Here is an 8,108-nt window from a genome sequence, read left to right as displayed (position 1 = left end):
ACTATCACTGCGTCACTGTGTTCCCATATTTAATACATGCTTTAATTCCTATCATCATGAAAATTATATCAAGTATACATGTTAGTATTTAAATTCTTCAGCGAACTGTGATATCATGAATGTAATGCATTCTGTGTCCTGTCGGAGGAAGAGAAAGCCAATTTAACAAGCACGTAGTGATTAACACACATACAGCACACAGAAGAACACATACAAAACAAAGCATTTGACGTGCTACTTTAGTTACGATGGGATTTGAGAAACTAGTAAATTAAATGATTTTAAGATGAAATTTATGAGGTTCTACTTTAATGACAAAATAAACTATGTGATTAAAGTGGAAATTTTGAGATTAAAGTTGATATTTCGAGCTTTTTTCCCTCTGTGTCCCTATTTCTTTTTTTTTTCTTTATACCCTAATAACATTCCATATGACACTCCAACAGTGGGCTACGACTCGCCTTTTCACAGCAGTTTTGATATCTGACAGCTTCTTTTTTATTTGGGCACTATGCAACTTTGTGAACTTGAGCTTTCGAGTTTCTCCAACACTTTATGCCACTATACCACTGTTTAAACCAACAAATAGTATGTTTTTTCTTACCTCCACTTGGTATTCGCTGAAATTCTTCTATTTTTTCCCCGTAATTTTGCCATTGTCTTTTCACAGAACGCTGAACTTAAGGGCTATTTATATTGATTTTTATATTCAAAGAGGTGTAATTCTGGGAGAAGATGGGGTGGGACGGCAGGCTCGTGCACGTGTGTTACTTTCACATTGACCGGGATTTATGGAGCGGACGAACGTGGAAGCTGGAGTATGCACAGATTTATGCATCTGGATTTTTTTGTGTGTACGTAAATTTCTGCTTTTGTCCGTACGCCGTGTTTTAGTTTTAGTGTTAATTCTACGCACAGTGTTATGCAAGAGGCCCCAAGACACATGGAAGTCCAAACACACTCTTTTACTTGTTTTCCTTTAAAGCACCTTACACAGTGCATCAATTAACTAGAACAATACTGTAACTCATAGTTCTTTTCTTTTCCTTTCTTTGCTTCTTCTTCTCTGCCTCCTGACTCCAGCTCCTCAAATGGATTGAGGCGGCCCCTTTTATAGTTCACCCAGGTGTGTTCAAGGTGCTACCCAATGACCTTCCTGCAGCACTTCCTGTTGTGGTGGAAGTGCTGCAGTCTAGGGCTTAGCAAATATCCAGGTGCCCCCATAGGGTTGAGTTTCCAAGCTCTATTCCTGTGGTCCCAACACCCACCAGGACCCTCATGTTCCAGGGGAATTATTGCTCCTTTCCCGGTCCTTACACTCTCTGGGAGTTCTGGCTGGGCATGAGCCCCAGCCGGCCGCCACAATGTATATATATACTGTATATATTGTCACGCTTGGGTCACAGATTTGCCCAGAGACACAGGAGGTCGTAGAGACAGGAAGAATTTTATTCAAACACTGCAAACAAAACATTTGTCTCTTTTAAAGATTTTAAAACGTGCTCCTTGACAGAGATGACAGTTCTGTCTCTCAATTAACGGTATGCATACGTATCTTTCTTCAAAGTAGTACGCGTCAGGAGCAGGAAATGTCTGAGAGAGAGAGAGAAAGCAAAACAATCAATTCCAAAGCTGACAAGCGCTGTATAAGGCTTTTAAGTAAGAGAGAGGTTTATCACTTGTTATAGTGCAAGTAAGAAGGGTAAGGAGCAATGTGAATGTAGACTGTCAGCAGTTTCAGGGGTTTTCCCAGGGGCAGCTGTCTCCTCTGATAGTACGATCAGCCCTCCAGCTTACAATATATATATATACATACACAGTGCATCTGGAAAGTATTCACAGCGCATCACTTTTTCCACATTTTGTTATGTTATAGCCTTATTACAAAATGTATTATATTTTTGCAAATTTATTAAAAATAAAAAAACTGAGAAATCACATGTACATAAGTATTCACAGCCTTTGCTCAATTCTTTGTCGATGCACCTTTGGCAGCAATTACAGCCTCAAGTTTTTTTGAATATGATGCCACAGGCTTGGCACACCTATCCTTGGCCAGTTTCGCCCATTCCTCTTTGCAGCACCTCTCAAGCTCCATCAGGTTGGATGGGAAGCGTCTGTGCACAGCCATTTTAACATCTCTCCAGAAATGTTCTATCGGATTCAAGTCTGGTCTCTGGCTGGGCCACACAAGAACATTCACAGAGTTGTCCTGAAGCCACTCATTTGATATCTTGGCTGTGTGCTTAGGGTCGTTGTCCTGCTGAAAGATGAACCGTCGCCCCAGTCTGAGGTCAAGAGTGCTCTGGAGCATGTTTTCATCCAGGATGTCTCTGTACATTGCTGCAGTCATCTTTCCCTTTATTCTGACTAGTCTCCCAGTTCCTGCCGCTGAAAAACATCCCCACAGCATGATGCTGCCACCACCATGCTTCACTGTATGGATGTTATTGGCCTGGTGATGAGCAGTGCCTGATTTCCTCCTAACGTGACACCTGGCATTCACACCAAAGAGTTCAATCTTTGTCTCATCAGACCAGAGAATTTTGTTTCATCATGGTCTGAGAGTCCTTCAGGTGACTTTAGGCAAACTCCAGACTGGCTGCTATGTGCCTTTTACTAAGGAGTGGCTTCCGTCTGGCCACTCTACCATACAGGCCTGATTGGTAGATTGCTGCAGAGACGGTTGTCCTTCTGGAACGTTCTCCTCTCTCCACAGAGGACCTCTACATCCCTGAAAGAGTGACCACTGGGTTCTTGGTCAACTACCTGACTAAGGCCCGGCTCCCCTGATTGCTAAGTTTAGATGGCCGGCCAGCTCTAGGAAGAGTCCTGGTGGTTTCGAACTTCTTCCACTTACAGATGATGGAGGCCACTGTGCTCATTGGGACCTTCAAAGCAGCAGAAATTTTTCTGTAACCTTCCCTAGATTTGTGCCACGAGACAATCCTGTCTCGGAGGTCTACAGACAATTCCTTTGACTTCATGCTTGGTTTGTGCTCTGTCATGAACTGTCAACTGTGGGACCTTATATAGACAGGTGTGTGCCTTTCCAAATCATGTCCACTCAACTGAATTTACCACAGGTGGACTCCAATAAAGCTGCAGAAACATCTCAAGGATGATCAGGGGAAAAAGGATACACATGAGCTCAATTTTGAGCTTCATGGCAAAGGCTGTGAATACTTATGTATATGTGCTTTCTCAATTTTTTTATTTTTAATAAATTTGTAAAAATCTCAAGTAAACTTTTTTTACGTTGTCACTATTTGGTGTTGTGTGTAGAACTCTGAGGAAAAAAATGAATATAATACATTTTGGAATAAGGCTGTAACATAAAAAAATGTGGAAAAAGTGATGCGCTGTGAATACTTTCTGAATATATATAAAGTTAGGTCCAGAAATATTTGGACAGAGACTTATTTCTAATTTTGGTTCTGTACATTACCATAATGAATTTTAAATGAAACAACTCAGAGGCAGTTGAAGTGCAGACTGTCAGCTTTAATTAAGTGGGTTGAACAAAAAGATTGCATAAAAATGTGACGTAACTAAAGTATTCATCTGAGTTGTTTCATTTAAAATTCATTGTGGTAATGTACAGAACCAAAATTAGAAAAAAGTTGTCTCTGTCCAAATATTTATATATATATATATATACAGTAATCCCTCCTCGATCGCGGGGGTTCGACAGGTGAAAATCCGCGAAGTAGAAACCATATGTTTGTATGGTTATTTTTATATATTTTAAGCCCTTAGAAACTCTCCCACAGTTTATAAATATTCTCCACACAGTTATACAGTAAACCCTCGTTCATAGCGGTTAATCCACTCCAGACAGATAAATGAATTTACACAAAGTAGCATTCTTTATTTATAAATCTAATATTTTTGCAGTTAGCGCATAGAAAACCTGTTTATGACCTTCTAAATACGTTTTTTAACATTATTAGAGCCCTCTAGACATGAAATAACACCCTTTAGTCAAAAGTTTAAACTGTGCTTCATGACAAGACAGAGATGACAGTTCTTTCTAACACTTAAAAGAATGCAAACATATCTTTCTATTCAAAGGAGTGCCGTCAGGAGCAGAGAATGTCAGAGAGAGAGAGAAAAGTAAACAATCAAAAATCAATAGGTTTGTTGGGCTTTTAAGTATACAAAGAACCCACGATAAAGCGGCCGCAATGAAGGGATCAATGTGAAGGTAGTCTTTCAGCATTTTTTACAGGAGCGTCTGTATCTTCTAAGCAAACAGTCTCTGTGCAAACAGCCACTCTGCTCACAGAGAATGTCAGAGAAAGTGATTAGAGACAGAGAACAATCAAACAAACAATCAAAAATCAATACGGACTGTTAGAGCTTTGAAGTGTGCGAAGCACCACGCGAGAAGCATATCGTATATCATTGAAGAGTTTTATTTAATACGTAATACGTGCTCTGATTGGGTAGCTTCTCAGCCATCTGCCAATAGTGTCCCTTGTATGAAGTCAACTGAGTAAACAAACTAAGGAAGCATGTACCATAAATTAAAAGACCCATTGTCCGCATTGGCTAGAGGACAGAAGTACATCCTGGTCCACATTGACTATACCACCTAATATTCTGAGGCTGTCCCACTGTGTCTTTGGGTTCTTTGCGCAAGTCAGCATCAACTTTTTTCGTAGGCTGCAGAAATTCTAGTATTAACAGACCAGGGGACACATTTTACTTCAGAAACATTCAAGTTACTTATGATAAAGCATTTAAAGACACTGGTGTACCATCCTCAGACCAATGGTCTAGTCGAGAGGTTCAACCAGACCCTCAAAAAAATGCTGTATAAGGTGGTCAGCAAGGATGGAAGGAACTGGGATCAGTTACTTCCCCTCATACTGTTTGAATCCCATTAAATTCCCCAAGCCTGCAAGGGCTTCTCCCTGTTTGAACGTCTTTATGGGTGACAACATATTAGACATTCTAAAGGAAGGCTGGGAGGAGAAGGCCATCCCTTCTGCTAACATATTAGAGTATATTGTGCAGTTGTGCAACAGATTTGACAAAATCCGGCCCAACCTAAAAAAACACATGGACAAACCACCAACAACAAAGGCCTTTTATATGACAGTGGTATGACTCTTCGGGAGATCCACCTGGGAAATCGCGTCATGGTCCTGTTACCCACCTCCTATTCCAAATTGTTGGCACATTGGCAAATCCTATACCAGGTTAAGGAGAGAAAGGGGCTTGTCAACTATTTTATGAAACAACCTGAGTGTTACCATGTAAACTTGCTGAAACTGTGGAAGGAGAGGGATCCCAATCCCCCCTCCTGTCAGCCCTTTATCCTCTTCATTCAGAAAAATGGCTTTAACTTTGGCCCCAATCTGACAGCCTTTTGTGCATGGCATTGTGATAGAACCCAGGGTTGTTGTCAGGGAATGCCCATAACGACTCCCAGATGCTGAAGTGGAGCTTGAAATCCAGCGTATGCTGGAAGTAGGTGTAATTGAGAAAAGTCCCTGGACCAGTCCTATTGTCTTGGTCCCTAAGCCCAATGGCAGTTGGAGTATCTGCAGTGACTTTCCCCAGCTGAATCAAGTCTCCCACTTTGACACTTACTTGTTGTCACGAGTGGATGATCTCCTTGAGTGACTTAGTAAAGCGGAATACTTGACCACACTGGATACGACTAAAGGGTACTGGCAAATTCCTTTAAGAGACTCCACAAAAGTAAAGACAGCGTTCAGCATCCCTAATAAACATTGGCAGTATAGTGTCCTTCCATTCGCCTTGCATGGGGTCCCTGCAACCTTCCAACATCTGGTGGACAAAGTGCTAAGGCCCCACAATGCCTGTAGTGCTACCTACTAAGATGACGCAGTCATTTGATCCAGCACATGGAAGGAAAACCTACAGCATGCCAAAGATGTGCTCCATTCACTTGGTGTAACTGAGGCCTAATATTTAGGCTACCTGGTCAGCAGGGTCATATGTTGATGTCATCTTGAAATGGCCCTATCTAGAGACTGAGTCATTTCCAAGCCTTTTCTGGGTCTAGTGTGTTACAACCGTGTTACTACCGCCAGTTCGTGCCTTGCTACATGGTATATGATGGTGGCCGATGTGATGAAGGCAGACACTGCATTTCATTACCTTAAGCAGGCCCCAACATCAGCACCAGTGTTGAAAACCCCTGACTTTTCTTTACCCTTTATTCTCCAGACCAATGCTTCTGACATAGGACTGAGAGCCTTGCTGAGCCAAGGACTAGACAGTGCTAAACACCTTGTCATGTGCTCCTGAACCGGAAACTGTTGGACTGGGAGACCAATAATGCGGCAGTGGAATGGGAGTCATTGCCAATTAAATGGGCAGTTACTCAGCAGAGGTACTACTACTACTACTAAACTTCTAGGCTGCAAGTTTACCCTGGTTAATAATCATGCTACTTTATAGATGATAGTACTGCAGAAGAAGTCAAACCTCTGAGTCACAACGTGGTTTTTGGACCTCCAGCCTTATAGGTCTACTGTTACCTGACCTCCAGCATACCGTTATCACCAGGGCTCTCACCAGGCCAACACTAATGTTCTTTATTTGGTTCACAACCTTTCGGTTTGTGCTGCCTAACCAGTCAGTTTGGACTCAGTCCTTAGTGATTACTCTGTGCTTCAATTATAGCATATTTTGTACCAAGTATATGGAATGGCTACCCCAAACCTTTTTCCTCCCTCTTGTCACTCTTTTACAATATACACCATATTGGTAATATATTCCATGTGTCTATAATTCTCAGTGTGAAGAACATTTTTCTAACATTTGAGCGAAATTTACCTTTCAAACTGTGCCCTTGTCTTAGGTGAACTAATTTTAACGTAACAGTCTTGATCCAATGTACTAATTCCTTTCATAATATTAAACATTTCAGTCATGTTACCTCTTAATTTTCAGTTACTTAAAGTGAAGAGATTCAGGTTGTTCAGTCTTTCCTCACAAAACATACCATGCAGTCCTGGGGCCTCATGCATAACGACGTGCGTAGAATTCACACTATAACATGACATAAGCACAAAAGCCGAAATGTGCTTACACACAGAAAAATCCAGATGCATAAATCTGTGCGTTCGCCCACTTACACTTTCTTCCGATCAGTGTGAAAAGTAACGCACGTGCACGCGCCTTCTGTCCCACCCCGTCTCCTCCCAGCATTACACCTCTTTGAATATGCAAATCAATATAAATAGCCCTTAAGCTCAGCATTCTGTGAAAAGGCAATGGCAAAAGCAAGAGGGAAAATATAAGAATTTCAGTGAATACCAAGTGGAGGCAAAGAAAAACGTACTATTTGTTGGTTTAAACAGTGGTATAATCAACAAAAGGAAGTTGATCAAGTGGCATAGTGTGTTTGAGAAACTTGAAAGCTCAAGTTCAGAAAGTCGCACAGTGCCCAACATAAAAAAGAAGTTGTCACATATCAAAGTTGCCATGAAAAGGAGAGATGTAGCCCACCATTTGAGTGTCATATGAAAGCTTATTAGGGTACAGAGAAAAAAAAGGCACACAGTAGGAAAAAAGCATGAAATGTTAACTTCAATCTTGAAATTTCCACTTTAATCACATAGTAGAATATCATAAACTTCATCTTAAAATCATTTAATTTACTAGTTTCTCAAATCCCATCATAACTAAAGTTAACTGCTTTGTCTTGTATTTGCTCTATGTGTGTGAATCACCATGTGCTTCCTCTTTCTCTTTCTCTGACTGGACACAGAATCCATTACATTCGTGATATTACAGCTCTCTGAATAATTAAAATACTGAGATGTATACGTGATATCTTTTTCATGATGATAGGAGTTAAAGCATGTTATTAAACAGGGGAACATGGTGCGTGATTGTGTGCAACCTTCAATGAAATTATTGTAGCAGTACTGTCTCTTTCAAAAATACTAATCTCCAATTCCTGTCCTTACTTTTCTTTCTCCAAATACCCAGTCGCCACACAATCAGCTCTGTAATAGACGTTAAGCCATCTGTAAGCTTAAAACGACAATTCTTCAAAACTTCTCAGGAACATTGAAATATTTTTGTAGTACATGTTTAATTATTCTATCCATCTATCGTTC

This window comes from Polypterus senegalus, chromosome 12 (genome assembly GCF_016835505.1).
Source record: "Polypterus senegalus isolate Bchr_013 chromosome 12, ASM1683550v1, whole genome shotgun sequence".
NCBI lineage: Eukaryota > Metazoa > Chordata > Cladistia > Polypteriformes > Polypteridae > Polypterus > Polypterus senegalus.
This window is presented reverse-complemented; position numbering follows the sequence as displayed.